General features: G+C 42.8%; 1 long non-coding RNA gene across 9 annotated transcripts in view; it reads left to right on the top strand.

The window, feature by feature from the left end:
* The window catches only part of LOC113619898 (uncharacterized), a 14,279-nt gene extending 5,589 nt beyond the window's left edge, over positions 1 to 8,690 (top strand). For 2 of the 9 annotated variants that reach the window (XR_003432580.1, XR_003432578.1), the window contains exons 2-4: positions 3,211 to 3,293; positions 5,529 to 8,115; positions 8,217 to 8,690. This is a non-coding gene — a long non-coding RNA (uncharacterized LOC113619898). Of the gene's footprint in view, positions 1 to 2,395; positions 3,294 to 5,528; positions 8,116 to 8,216 lie in introns of those variants that run through there. The other 7 variants (XR_003432579.1, XR_003432577.1, XR_003432576.1 and 4 more) reach the window with 7 other exon arrangements.
* The last annotated feature ends 7,418 nt before the right edge of the window (positions 8,691 to 16,108 follow it).

Genomic DNA, 16,108 nt, shown 5'->3' with positions numbered 1-16,108 from the left:
GGGAGAGAGGGAGAGAGGGAGAGAGGGAGAGAGGGAGAGAGGGAAGGAGGGAGGGAGGGAGAGAGAGGGAGAGAGAGAGGGAGAGAGAGAGGGAGAGGGAGGGCAGGGCGGTGGGGGGGGATGCCAAGTCTCTTGAATTTTTCTCCCACCTTCTACTGAGTCTAATCTCAGGGTAAGTAGCCAGAGAGCCCCAGGTGACTCAGGCGGGCTCGTGAACAGCCTGGCGGGGGTGGGGTGGGGGTGGGGAGGGGCTCCAGGGGCACAGCTCAGTTTTCAGAGATGATGGCTCCCTGCCAGGAGGGGTTTGGGATGGTGCGGAGGGATATAGGGGCTGCCTCTGGCCTCAAGCATTGCACCCAGCCAAGGTCTCTCAGAGGAACTAAGGCTGTGGCTCAAAGGAACAGAAACACTTCCGGCTAGAACTTCCCTTCCCTGGAACGCCCCTCTTAGGAAACCAAAGCTCCAGTGCTCTACCCTCTGATCACCTTTCTCACGGTCTCAGTACAGCAGCCTTTTGACCTTTCAGCCTCAAACTCCTGTTTTCCCAGCTCCATCACCCCAGACTCTCCTCTGTCTTTGTGCACAGACCCTTGAAAAACGGTGACTAGAGAAGGATGCATGGTTCCGGGTGGGGCCCAGTAAGCTTCCTGTATGAGCTAGTTGCTGCATCCTCTGGCCCTGTATGGGTGAAGCACCCGCAGAGGTACAAAGCACAGGCTCTGGGGCCCTCAGACCCAGCCTGGCACATACAGGCTGTGGGATCTTGTTTCTCCAATGCCCCAAGCCTCAGTTCCCTCGTCTGCAGATATTCAGATATAGTACCATGTGAAAGGGGTACAGGGCTGCCTTTTATTATATGTCAGGATTAAATGAAACAACGGAAGTAAAGAATTCAGCACAGTGCTTGGTGTGTAATTAGCCTTAAACAACAAGTAGTATTACTCACACTGAGTAGCATTTGCTCCTATATGTCACAGAATCCCCAACTTTTAGGACTGAAAAGAAAACTGAAGTCCTTTAAGCCCTCTCATCTCCCCAGCCATTTGATTATGACATTTCTATTTGGTCTCTGACTCTGCTTGGGTACCTCCTGGGATGGCGAACACTGCTCTGGGGAATCCCTGCCTTCTTTGGGTTACTCTATAGATGTCAATTAGCTCTGTTTACAGGTGTGATGTATTTAAACTGCTTTCCAGTTGCAGGGAACAGGAAGCTGTCCCCTATTCAACTACAATAATGTAGGCTGCCAGAGAACAGGACACAAATGATCATTTGGAAGATAATTCAGCAAATAACTCAATGACATACTCACAGATGAAGGATTCAGGCTCTAGACTCTCTGCCTACCCAGTTCCTGGGAGGGGCGGGGTCCAGTCCAGCTGAAGATAAGGTCCTGAGAATGAGGTAGAACCCAGTTAATTCAGACACGTTTTACAGACAAGGCCTCAAAAATCCCGAAGGAACTTTTTTTTTTTTTTTACATCTTTATTGGAGTATAATTGCTTTACAATGGGTCAAAGGAACCTTTGAAGTCACCCTTCTCCTGAGTTCACAGGACTCACAAACAATACCATCCATCCCCGGTTATTCATGCTCATTAAACGTCAGAATAAAGAGCTTAGAGCTCAGGAAGGGCTCCATCCCCATTACTCCGGGGCCGCTTAGCTGCATTTATGATGAGAAGGCCCTGGGGTGTCTAACTACCCGATTTGCTTAATAAAGTCCTCCCGGTCCTGCTGATGTTACCAGCTTCATGTCGCACATTCTTGTGCTATTGGGGTGGTGCCAGAATGTATTTAAATATCCCATTGTGTCTATTTCATTTTTATTTAAAGGAAATGAATTTCAAGGTTTAAAGCAGATTTTCTAATGCAAATGCACCTATGCAGCTAGGTGTGAGGAGCCAGAAGTAAGGGAAGGGTTACAGTATAGGAACTGTAGGAGGCATTCAAGGCTCATCTAGCTGGAGGTCCTGTTCTCCTGTGAACTGTGGCTTGTGAGACGGTGGATTCTCATTGTTAGCAAGTACATATTTGTATAAACCTGAATTTTCATTTAGTGCTTAATAGATTTAATTTTACCTTAATGATATATTTTATTTCTTTTTTTGGTATAAATTTACTTATTTATTTTTGGCTGTGTTGGGTCTTCGTTGCTGTGTGCGGGCTTTCTCTAGTTGGGATGAGCGGGGGCTACTCTTCGTTGCGGTGCGTGGGCTTCTCATTGCGGTGGCTTCTCTTGTTGCGGTGGCTTCTCTTGTTGCGGAGTACGGGCTCTAGGCGTGTGGGCTTCAGTAGTTGTGGCTCGCAGGCTCTAGAGTACAGGCTCAGTAGTTGTGGTGCATGGGCTTAGTTGCTCCGTGGCATGTGGGATCTTCCCGGACCAGGGCTCAAACCCGTGTCCCCTGCATTGGCAGGCGGATTCTTAACCACTGCGCCACCAGGGAAGCCCCAATGATATATTTTAAATGGACTCCTAGAAGGTTTGGATTGGACCTTAGAACTTAATTTGACCAATCCCTCCTGTTACAGATGAAAAAATTGAGGCCCAGAGAGGTTAAAGTTTTTTCCCCAAATCACACAGGTAGTAATAAGTGTAGGGCTGGGATTCAAGTCTAGATTTTAAAATTTCAGATGGTATTGGTTCAAAACTCACCCCACGTGCAGTGAGATAAGCTTCTTTAGCAGTCTCTCTGGCATAAAAGGGAAGTGTTAATGTTTCCTCGTCCTCTAGCTCCGAGATCCTGTTTATTTGGAATTAGCTTGGTGGAAGGATCAACTTGCCTGCTCACAGCTGCTGTCCCTTCTCATGCCACATTGAAGAGGAACCACAACCCCCTCTCCTTGATCTCCCCTCACATGCTGCACACACGGCAGCTACATACGTACAGCAGACTTTATATGAAACTTGAGGAAACAGAGGTTTGTGTCACCATGTTGCTCGTTTCCCCTTCTTTTTAGAGCACGCTTCTGTAGGATTCATCCCAGAAATTCCCCCATTTCAAAGCACAGAGTAACATAGCTCATCAATTCCCTTTCACTCAGGACTACGTTTTGCTGCAACAGAGACCTGTAAAACAATGCCTTAAATAAGATTTACAATTTTTCTCTCATGTAAGTCTGGAGGTAGGCATTCTAGGGCTGGTAAGGTAGTGCCACAATCTCATCAATGTCCTAACCTCCTCTCATCTTTCCATTTTGCCATCCTTAGCACAAGCCTACTGTCCTCAAGCAAGATCACCTCAGGACTGCAAAATAACTGCTGCAGCACAAGTCATTACATCCATGTTTCAGGTAAAGGAAGAGGAAAGGCCAATAAGGGGCCTGCCAACAGAGTCAGTGCCCTTTTCAGGGAGCATTCCCAGAAGTCTCATACTATAGTTATTCTTTCATTCAATTGGCCAGAAGTTACTCTCATGGGCACTCTTCTCTGGAGGGGAGCCTGGGAAATCTAATTTTTCAGTTGGCACATTGCTACCTCCAACAAAATCAGGGCCCTGTGTAAGTAAGAAGAGAAGAATAAATTTTGGGTAGGCAACCAGAATGCCTGCCACAACCCCCAACTCAGGTCTGGACCTATCTTTGCATCCCAATGACTCATTATTCTATTAAACCTAAGAGGCCATCACAGGGCTGAAGGGAGGGAGCTGGAGTAAAAGAAATGGCTGAATCTTTCATCTGCTGTCTTCACTGACAGTCTCTGAAAGTGGATGGCAGCAAAGAGATTTATTTGCCCACTGATACGAAATTTACCACCCTCCTTAGAAGGCAGAAGCGGTTACAGTTGCCTTTTATTTTCCTATTGCTACACCCAAGGATTGTTGTGAGAATGCAAAGACAGATATGAGACAGCATGTTATAAACTATAAAACACTATTCAGCAACAGAAATGATCGTTTATCGTTATTATAAGTGTTGTCACGTCTTCTAAAGCCGTGCGCTCAGCTGAAGAAAAGGATTTTCTGAGAGAGAGCAAGAGAGCCAAAGAGAAAAGGAGAGAAAGAGTGAGGGGGAGAGGTAAGGGAGAAGGGAAATGGGGAGAGAGAAGAGTGGAGGCCCCTTTTCTATCAAAGGCAGAACAAAAATATATTGACATAATTGAATCCTATGTCTGACCCAAACACATATACAACTACCTGGGAGACAGCATCAAAGTTCTTTGCTCAGGGCTCTCTGATTATTTAAAAAATATCTCCCTCATTTTTAAGCAATATATGTATATTGAAGACTATTTGAACCATATGAAAAGGCACAAGGAAGTTTTTCTTAAAAACCTGCTTTATTGATATATAATTGACATAAACTGTGCACATTTCAAGTGTGTAATTTTATGTATTTTGACATAAGTATATACCCATGAATCCATCACTACCCTCGACATAATGAACACATCCGTCACCCCCAAAAGTTTCCTATGCTCCCTCTCTCCTGCCCCTTCCTGGTCAACCCCCTTCCTGCCAGGAATCAACTCCTCCGCTTTCTGCCACTCTAGATTCCTTTGCATTTTCTTGAATTTTATACAAATGGAATATAAAATTCCATAAAAACATGTACAATGTATGTACTCTTTTTTGTTTAGCTTCATTCACTTGGCATAATAATATGAAAACAAAAAAAAACAAAAAAATGCCAACAAACCTCACAACTTACAGAGAAGTATAATTAATGACATAACACAGATCCACCAGGATTCAGAACAGTTAATTAGCCATATTCGCTTCAGCTCTCCTCATTTTTTTAATGTGATTTATACAAGAAAAAAATTGTAACAATTTGCATAATTCTATGAATAATTATAAAACAAACCCCTGTGGGCAACAAGTGAACGCTGTAAGCACCCTGTTATCTTCTGTGTCCCCTCCCTGTCACCCATGTCTTCCCCCCCAATTCTAGGTCATCACTATCCCCACTTTTGGGAGACTCACTTTCTTGCTTGCCTTTCTGGTTTTATGACCTAGGTATCCGTCCCAGTAATGGTAGAGTTGAGCCACCTGTTTGTGAATTTTATATGAATGAAATCATACTGTTTGTCTTCTTCTGTGACTTGTATTTTTTACCGTTATGTTTGGGAGATTAGCCATGTTGTGTCATGTGGCTGTGGTTTGTTCATTTTAATGGCTGTATTCAATTTTATGAATATACTGCAGCGTGGCATGGCCCACACTAGAAAGAAACCTTTTAAATGTGATCATCACTGTTTGGCCTGTGTTCGCACCCAAGCCTTGTACCCAACAGACAGTCGCCATAGGATAGAAACAAGTGAAACACCCCAACTCCTGCTGCCAGTCCCCTGACCGCCACCCTGTGTCCATAGAAAGTTAATCCATTAATATTCACATATGCAAATCATAAATATTTACAACAATATCTTCTGTCCTGACATAGTATTCTTTCTGAAGAAGCAAAGCACAAAGCAGCTTCTAAAAAAAAAATCATGAACTTTATGTAATTTCATTAGTCAGCCCAGGCTAATAAAAAAGTACCACAGACTGGGTGGCTTAAACAACAGAAGTGTATTTTTTCTCATAGATCTGGAGGTTGGAAGTCCAGGATCAAGGAGTCAGTAGGTTTGGTTTCCACTGAAGCCTCTCTCTGGCTTACAAAGGGCTGCCTTCTCCCTGTTTCCTCATGTTTCTGTCTCCTCTGCCTTCTCACTGTATTCCCTCTTTCCTTCTGTTTCCTAATCTTCTCTTTAAAGACCCCAGTCAGATTAGATTAGGACCCATCCCAATGGCCACAGTTTACCTGTTTCAAGGCCCTGTTTCCAAATATGGTCATGGTCTGAGGTACTAGGGGTTAGGACTTCAAAACATGAATTTCAGCCCATAGCAGTTGCACTGATCTTAATACAGCCCATAGCAGTTGCACTGATCTTAATACACCTAGTTATATTCTCCGTGGGAGAAAGAAAAACAAGGATGAGGTCAGACACTCTCCTTCTACAGCCTGCTCTTCCCTTTTCACTCTTTTCCTCAGGCCTTCAATCCAGAACGTCCTAGCTCACTGCTCCTAAACAATGCTCTCACTATAAATTGCATAGAAACATAAGACATCAAAACCTAGTTTTACGTTTCTTTGTGTATAAGAAATAGTAAGAGTCACTGAAGTCGGTGCTTGCAGTCTGAGACTTTTCTAAAAAGAGTTCAGTGCATTATTCAAGTTGAAAAAATAATAATTTGGACCTTAGCCTGTCTCCAGCAGATGGACGACGCTGCCCGTCCCCTGCCCTTTCTTAAGAAGTTCCCTTTATTCTGTGATACCCTAAAGTGTCTGCTGGCATGGTGGTTTACAAGCACCTTCTCACGTGGTGAATAATTAGGTCCTAATCACCACCCAGTGAAGTAGAGAAATAATTTGAATCCCTGTTGTACAGATGAGATAACTGGAGCATAAAGAATGTGGGATTTTCAAGGTCACACAGCAAGAAAGGCACAAAGCCAGCTTCCATTTCTCAGTCTAGGTAATATGAATTCCACAGTTCCATGTTGCCCTCTCTCCCCAAAGTGGCAGTCCATCCACCAAGTTTTTGTTTCAATTGGGGTGCAGGGTGCTAGTCATTGGGAGGGGGAACAACTGAAAACACTATGATGACTCAGGGCAGTCAATAAGAAAATGGACTTTCTCGGTGAGGCAGAGATGGGGAAGTAGTCATCTCTTTCCTCTGATAGCAGGGCGTACGTTTTGTTTTTCAATCGGCATGCTCACTGGATCCTTCTTATTACCCTTTGCCTTTCATGCTTTTAAAGCTTACCCACAAGCATTTTTTTTCATTCCATCTGTATTTAGTAGTTGTTGTTCTACTACAAAGAAGACTTTCCTCTCTTCTCCATCTATTTGTGTACTCATTTATTAATTTATATCACTATAGTCTCACGGTTTCTTATTTTATTCAGTGAGTTTTTGTTTTATTCCACGGGTTTCGATGACCAGACTGTGCTTGTTCAGTGGGAACCCCTTCATTCTGGCTCCTGGGTCCTCTTGACATGTTCCCATAAGTCCATGAGCCTATCCTTACTTGGCACAAAAAGGTGTTCCACATTCTTCTCATATTTTCACTGCCCCAGCCTTAAACTCACTGTATTTTGAGAACTGGTGGATACCACCCAGTGTTAAAAGTAGAAGTCTTGAACCACTGTAGGAGCCAGAGGAGACAGTGATTTCTCCTCAAATTATGACCCTTCTTGACCTTCAGATGAAAGGATTAAGAGGATGATTGCCCCCATGTGCTTGTAATTCATCCCAAGGATAAACAAATCTACTGTCTTAAGTTTCTCATGATTTCCATTTCATGGAAGAGAATTTCAAACTGAGCCTCAGAGACACTAGGCGGGAAATGGGAATTCAAATCTGTGGGATAGGGTAACGGGAGATCAATACGGAACGGACTGCCGCCCTTACTAACAGTGACCCTGACCCACACAAGCCTGTGTGTGGGAGGAGCTTGGGCTCCTCCCAAGGAGCCTGCAGAGCCAGCGGCGAGCAGGAAGCCTCAGAGTACAGAGGACCATGTCACTCTTAACTCCCAGATGGTGAGAGGTAAGCCTCTGTCCTGGGGACACCGGAGTGGGCGGGGTGTCCTTTCTACACTCACAGGTGCAGCCAGAGCTGACTCTAAGATAAGACAGGTTTGATCATGGCTCGTTTTCCTTTCCATTAAAAATAATTTCAATTAGGAAAGACTTTAAGCTTACAGAAAGTTACAGATAAAAATGTCATAAGCACCAATGTACCCATCACCAGACGGAGGAAATGTTAACATTAGCCTTAGATCCTTTTAGAAAGAAAATAAAGCTACAGATAAAATTGAAACCCAATTGCCCTCCCTCTCTCTCCAGAGATAACTCTCAAGTTAGTACGCAGCTTCTCGGTGCTCAATATTACTTTGTTTTCACGTGGGTAAACACCAATATATAGTATTGCCTTGTGTACTTAAAACATTTCATAAGCAGTATTGTTACCCACGCTATGCAGCCAAGGCTCCAGGCGCGGAAACTGTTTTCTTTTTTTCAGTCATACAGGTTAGTTGTTTTTTTTTATCAACAGGAAGCCACGAAGGCCAGAAACAAAACCAGACTGAACCGGCTATGTCCAAGATGGCGGGCAAAGTAGGCTAAAGGTCACTGCTTTCCTTGCCTTGATTTATCTCTGCGTTTCCATACCAACCCCTGAAAGCTGAAAGATACTTACCCTGATTTATCTCTGTGTTTGTTTCAACAGTACCTGGTGTTTGGCAGAGATGCTTCGCGGGCTGTACTTTGAGAGGTACACAGTGGTCAACCATCCCAAACCAGCTCTGACGACCACGGGAACACGCCTGCGCAGATGAAACCAGGGGGCTGTCCCAGCATTACCTTCGCTTCATTACCTTGCTAACATCTCCGCCCAAAGCGGGGATTTGTGCTCTGCTAGGCACAATTTGTTCCACGTGCAAAGGAGCGTGGCAGACTGCGCATGACCTGGCTGCCCCTGGAAATCTCGCCCCTTTCCTAGAGCCCTGATGACCTTCTCCCTCCTAACCCTAAAATTCCCTTACTCCCCTCTTTGGGGAGAAGGTGCTTCTAGAGTTTGAGCTTCCCTTCTCCATTCTCTGGCCTTTGGGTAAAAGCCTGTTTTGCTTGCACCAAACTCAATTTCATTATTGGGAGCTCGAAACTGAGTGGGAAAGAACTCCCTGTCTGATAGGGGTTGGGGGAAGGGAGAGCTTAGGTTCAGCTAGGGCACCAAGAGTGGGGGGTCTTACGTCTAATTCAGTAACATTACCATACTGCTTGTATCCGTTTTCAACTGGCTTTTTTTTTTTTTCGGTACGTGGGCTTCTCACTGTTGTGGCCTCTCCCGTTGCGGAGCACAGGCTCCACACACGCAGGCTCAGCGGCCATGGCTCACGGGCCTAGCCGCTCCGCGGCATGTGGGATCTTCCTGGACCGGGACACGAACCCGTGTCCCCTGTATCGGCGGGCGGACTCTCAACCACTGCGCCACCAGGGAAGTCCTCAACTGGCTTTTGATTTTCACCTAACAGTGAGATTTATTGATATTAATAATGTAGATCTAGTTCATTCATTTTATCTGATAGTATTTTGTTGTATGACATTTTTATAATGATATATGATATTACTCTTAATAGTCCTAATGCTTTGTATATTGGATTTTCTTTGAAGATAATAAACTCACCTGGAATAATGACAGTTTTGTTTCTTACTTTCTATTCCTAAATCTTATTTCTATTTTTAGTATAATGTTGGCTAGGAGTTCAAGTGGGGATTATTTTCTTGTTCTTCTGGTTTAAAAGAGATTTTAAGGTTTGCATTTTTAGGTATGATGCTTGTGGTAGGTTTTTGGTAGTTACCTTTTTACCAGGTTAAGGAACCTACCTCCTAGTACTATTTTGCCCAAGGTGTTTTTTCCCAAAGTCCATTCATGACTGACTTCATTATGTTTCTTTTTCTGAACCTATTGACATGATTATATAATTTTCTCCTTCTAATTTCCCAGTTTAGTAAATTACATCAGTAGATTTCCTAATGTTAAAGTATTCTGTATTTTTAAGGAAAAGATAAGATAGAGGACCGTCCTCTATTTGATCATGATGTATTTCTTTTTATACATTGCTCAATTAAGTTTGCTATCCAGCTGTCTATCTATGTATGTATTTAAAAAATTCTTGTATTTGGGTACATGTTTGAAGTGGGGGGCCTGTATATATTTCCCCCCTGTCTGGTTTGTTATCTAGACTATATTGGCTTCATAAAATAAGTTGAGGAGTTTCATCTTTATTTACTGTCTGGAAGAATTTATATATAATCGGAATTATCTGTTATATGAAAGTTTAGAGGATCCACCTGGAGAGCCATCTGTAACCTATAATTTCTTTGTGGGAAAATTGAAAATCTATTAATTCAAGTTCTTATTTTGTTATAAAAACAATTGGGTTTTCCATTTCTTCTCAAGTTAGTAATGGCAAATATGGTACTTTACATTGGGGCAGACAAACTATGGCCTGTGAGCCAAATGCAGCAGCTTTTTGTTTTTGTAAATAAAGTTTGATTGGAACACAGCCATGCAATTCATTTATATATTGTCTATGGCTGATTAGGCTGTGCTCCCCTAATCAATCCCCAGTACCTATCCTCTATCTCCTTGAATCTCAGAGCTTTTCTATTCTCAGTATAGATGAAGAGTTTAAGAGTTGAATTTTCAACTCACTTCATCCAACCATTTACTCATCCATCCATCCTTCCATTCAGTGACTATTTACTGGGTGTCTACATTCTCAACGTTATTCTAAAGCACTGGGGATATAGCAATGAACAAACAATTCCATGCCTTCATGAGGCTTACATTCAAAGATGGAGACTCAGACAATAGACAAATAAGATAGTACATATACAATATGCCTGGTGTATTTGGGAGAAAAGTAGAAAGTCTTTGGCTACCGTTTCCATTTCTGTAACATTCTTTGGTCTATTCAAGTTCTTTTTATATCAATATTGCATTTTCTATATTTTACAATTTATCAGTTTCATGTAGGTTTTCAAATTTATTACTGTGGAGGGTTTCATTCTTCTATTTTCAACTTTTTGTACCATTGTCTTTTGTAGATAACATATTGTTGGATTTTATTTTTTTAAAGCCCAGTCTGACTCTTTTTCTCTTCTAATTGGGACAGTTAGCCCATTTATATTTATTTTATATATTTAAACTTAGTTGCCATCTTTTTTCATATTTTCCATTTATATGTCTTATTTCTTTTTATTCTTATCACTGGGTGTATTGAATTTTCTTCTGCTGGTTTAAAAGTTATACTCTAGACAGATACACCAGAAACACATCTACGCGTGGAACAACTCCTATGGAGCACCTACTGAACGCTGGCAGAAGACCTCAGACCTCCCAAAAGGCAAGGAACCCCCCACGTACCAGGTTAGGGCAAAATAAAAAAATAAACAGAGACAAAAGGATAAGGACGGGTCCTGCACCAGCGGGAGAGAGCTGTGAAGGACGAAAAGTGTCCACACACTAGGAAGCCCCTTCGCGGGCGGAGACTTCGGGTGGCAGAGTGGGGGAGCTTCGGAGGCGGAGACTGCGGGTGGCGGAGACTGCGGGTGGCGGAGTGGGGGAGCTTGGGAGCCGCGGAGGAGAGCACAGCAACAGGGGTGCGGAGGGCAAAGCGGAGAGATTCCAGCGCAGAGGATCGGGCCGACCGGCACTCACCAGCTGAGAGGCTTGTCTGCTCGCCTGCCGGGGCGGGCGGGGCTGGGAGCTGAGGCTCCGGCTTCTGTCGGAGCGCAGGGAGAGGACTGGGGTTGGCAGCGTGAACACAGCCTGCAGGGCGTTAGTGCACCGCGGCTAGCCGGGAGGGAGTCCGGGGAGGGGTCTGGACCTGCCGAAGAGGCAAGAGACTTTTACGTCCCTCTTTGTTTCCTGGTGCACGAGGAGAGGGTATTAAGAACGCTGCTTAAGAGAGCTCCAGAGACGGGCGCGAGCCGCGGCTAAAAGTGCGGAGCCCAGAGACAGACATGAGACGCTAAGGCCGCTGCTGCCGCCACCAAGAAGCCTGTGTGCGAACACAGGTCACTATCCACACCCCCTTCCGGGGAGCCTGTGCAGCCCGCCACTGCCAGGGTCCCGGGATCCAGGGACAACTCCCCCGGGAGAACGCACGGCGCGCCTCAGGCTAGCAATGTCACGCCGGCCTCTGCCGCCGCAGGCCCGCCCCACACTCCGTGACCCTCCCTACCCCCCCGGCCTGAGTGAGCCAGAGCCTACGAATCAGCGGCTCCTTTAACCCTGTCCTGTCTGAGCAAAGCACAGACGCCCTCCGGCGACCTACACGCACAGGCGGGGCCAAATCCAAAGCTGAGCCCCTGGGAGCTGTGAGAACAAAGAAGAGAAAGGGAAATCTCTCCCAGCAGCCTCAGGAGCAGCGGATTAAAGCTCCACAATCAACTTGATGTACCTGCATCTGTGGAATACATAAATAGACAACGAATCATCCCAAATTAAGGAGCCCTGTGGATGAAAGGCTCTTGGTGCTGCAGCCAGGAGTCAGTGCTGTGCCTCTGAGGTGGGAGAGCCAACTTCAGGACACTGATCCACAAGAGGCCTCCCAGCTGCACATAATATCAAACAGCAAAAATCTCCGAGAGATCTCCATCTCAAGGCCAGCACCCAGCTTCATTCAAGGACCAGCAAGCTACAGTGCTGGACATCCTATGCCAAACAACTAGCAAGACAGGAACACAACTCCACCCATTAACAGAGAGGCTGCCCAAAATCATAATAAGTCTAAAGACACCCCCAAACACACCACCAGACGTGGACCTGCCCACCAGAAAGATAAGATCCAGCCTCATCCACCAGAACACAGGCACTAGTACCCTCTACCAGGAAGCCTACACAACCCACTGAACCAACCTTACCCACTGGGGACAGACACAAAAAACAACAGGAACTACGAACCTTCAGCCTGCAAAAAAGAGACCCCAAACACAGTAAGATAAGCAAAATGAAAAGACAGAAAAACACACAGCAGATGAAGGAGCAAGATAAAAACCCACCAGACCTAACAAATGAAGAGGAAATAGGCAGTCTACCTGAAAAAGAATCAGAATAATGATAGTAAAGATGATCCAAAATCTTGGAAATAGAATAGACAAAATGCAAGAATCAGTTAACAAGGACCTAGAAGAACTAAAGATGAAACAAACAATGATGAACAACACAATAAATGAAATGAAAAATACTCTAGATGGGATCAATAGCAGAATAACTGAGGCAGAAGAACGGATTAGTGACCTGGAAGATAAAATAGTGGAAATAACTACTGCAGAGCAGAATAAAGAAAAAAGAATGAAAAGAACTGAGGACAGTCTCAGAGACCTCTGGGACAACATTAAACGCACCAACATTCGAATTATAGGGGTTCCAGAAGAAGAAGAGAAAAAGAAAGGGACTGAGAAAATATTTGAAGAGATTATAGTTGAAAACTTCCCTAATATGGGAAAGGAAATAGTTAATCAAGTCCAGGAAGCACAGAGAGTCCCATACAGGATAAATCCAAGGAGAAATACGCCAAGACACATATTAATCAAACTGTCAAAAATTAAATACAAAGAAAAAATATTAAAAGCAGCTAGGGACAAACAACAAATAACACACAAGGGAATCCCCATAAGGTGAACAGCTGATCTTTCAGCAGAAACTCTGCAAGTCAGAAGGGAGTGGCAGGACATATTGAAAGTGTTGAAGGAGAAAAACCTGCAACCAAGATTACTCTACCCAGCAAGGATCTCATTCAGATTTGATGGAGAAATTAAAACCTTTACAGACAAGCAAAAGCTGAGAGAGTTCAGCACCACCAAACCAGCTCTACAACAACTGCTAAAGGATCTCCTCTAGGCAAGAAACACAAAAGAAGGAAAAGACCTACAATAACGATCCCAAAACAATTAAGAAAATGGGAATGGGAACACACATATCGATAATTACCTTAAATGTAAATGGACTAAATGCTCCCACCAAAAGACACAGATTGGCTGAATGGATACAAAAACAAGACACATATATTTGCTGTCTACAAGAGACCCACTTCAGACCTAGAGACACATACAGACTGAAAGTAAGGGGATGGAAAAAGGTATTTCATGCAAATGGAAACCAAAAGAAAGCTGGAGTAGCAATTCTCATATCAGACAAAATAGACTGTAAAACAAAGACTATTAGAAGAGACAAAGAAGGACACTACATAATGATCAAGGGATCGATCCAAGAAGAAGATATAACAATTGTAAATATTTATGCACCCAACATAGGAGCACCTCAATACATAAGGCAAACACTGACAGCCATCAAAGGGGAAATCGACAGTAACACATTCATAGTAGGCGACTTTAACACCCCACTTTCACCCATGGACAGATCATACAAAATGAAAGTAAATAAGGAAACACAAGCTTTAAATGATACATTAAACGAGATGGAGTTTTTTGATATTTATAGGACATTCCATCCAAAAACAACAGAATACACATTTTTCTCAAGTTCTCATGGAACATTCTCCAGGATAGATCATATCTTGGGTCACAAATCAAGCCTTGGTAAATTTAAGAAAATTGAAATTGTATCAAGTATCTTTTCCGACCACAACGCTATGAGACTAGATATCAATTACAGGAAAAGATCTGTAAAAAATACAAACACGTGGAGGCTAAACAATACACTACTTAATAACGAAGTGATCACTGAAGAAATCAAAGAGGAAATCAAAAAATACCTAGAAACAAATGACAATGGAGACACGACGACTCAGAATCTATGGGATGCAGCAAAAGCAGTTCTAAGAGGGAAGTTTATAGCAATACAATCCTACCTTAAGAAACAGGAAACATCTCGAATAAACAACCTAACCTTGCACCTAAAGCAATTAGAGAAAGAAGAACAAAAAAACCCCAAAGTTAGCAGAAGGAAAGAAATCATAAAAATCAGATCAGAAATAAATGAAAAAGAAATGAAGGAAATGATAGCAAAGATCAATAAAACTAAAAGCTGGTTCTTTGAAAGGATAAACAAAATTGATTAACCACTAGCCAGACTCATCAAGAAAAAAAGGGAGAAGACTCAAATCAATAGAATTAGAAATGAAAAAGGAGAAGTAACAACTGACACTGCAGAAATACAAAAGATCATGAGAGATTACTACAAGCAACTGTATGCCAATAAAATGGACAACCTGGAAGAAATGGACAAATTCTTAGAAAGGCACAACCTGCCAAGACTGAATCAGGAAGAACTAGAAAATGTGAACAGACCAATCACAAGCACTGAAATTGAAACTGTGATTAAAAATCTTCCAACAAACAAAAGCCCAGGACCAGATGGCTTCACAGGCGAATTCTATCAAACATTTAGAGAAGAGCTATCACCTATCCTTCTCAAACTCTTCCAAAATATAGCAGAGGGAGGAACACTCCCCAACTCATTCTACGAGGCCACCATCACCCTGATACCAAAACCAGACAAGGATGTCACAAAGAAAGAAAACTACAGGCCAATATCACTGATGAACATAGATGCAAAAATCCTCAACAAAATACTAGCAAACAGAATCCAACAGCACATTAAACGGATCATACACCATGATCAAGTGGGGTTTATTCCAGGAATGCAAGGATTCTTCAATATACGCAAATCAATCAACGTGATACACCATACTAACAAATTGAAGGAGAAAAACCATATGATTATCTCAACAGATGCAGAGAAAGCTTTTGAAAAAATTCAACACCCATTTATGATAAAAACCCTGCAGAAAGTAGGCATAGAGGGAACTTTCCTCAACATAATGAAGGCCATATATGACAAACCCGCAGCCAACATCGTCCTCAATGGTGAAAAAACTGAAAGCATTTCCACTAAGATCAGGAACAAGACAAGGTTGCCCACTCTCACCACTCTTATTCAACATAGTTTTGGAAGTTTTAGCCACAGCAATCAGAGAAGAAAAGGAAATAAAAGGAATCCAAATCTGAAAAGAAGAAGTAAAGCTGTCACTCTTTGCAGATGACATGATACTATACATAGAGAATCCTAAAGATGCTACCAGAAAACTACTAGAGCTAATCAATGAATTTGGTAAAGTAGCAGGATACAAAATTAATGCACAGAAATCTCTGGCATTCCTATACACTAAGGATGAAAAATCTGAAAGTGAAATCAAGAAAACACTCCCATTTACCATTGCAACAAAAAGAATAAAATATCTAGGAATAAACCTACCTAAGGAGACAAAAGACCTGTATGCAGAAAATGATAAGACACTGATGAAAGAAATTAAAGATGATACAAATAGATGGAGAGATATACCATGTTCTTGGATTGGAAGAATCAACATTGTGACAATGACTCTACTACCCAAAGCAATCTACAGATTCAATGCAATCCCTATCAAACTACCACTGGCATTTTTCACAGAACTAGAACAAAAAAATTCACAACTTGTATGGAAACACAAAAGACCCTGAACAGCCTAAGCAATCTTGAGAACGAAAAACGGAGCTGGAGGAATCAGGCTTCCTGACTTCAGACTATACTACAAAGCTACAGTAATC

This window comes from Aethalodelphis obliquidens, unplaced genomic scaffold, assembly GCF_003676395.1.
Source record: "Aethalodelphis obliquidens isolate GAN/ISIS:26980383/991018 unplaced genomic scaffold, ASM367639v1 scaffold7, whole genome shotgun sequence".
Lineage (NCBI taxonomy): Eukaryota > Metazoa > Chordata > Mammalia > Artiodactyla > Delphinidae > Aethalodelphis > Aethalodelphis obliquidens.
The sequence above is the reverse complement of the archived record's forward strand: the minus strand, read 5'-3'. Positions and strand labels throughout refer to the sequence as shown.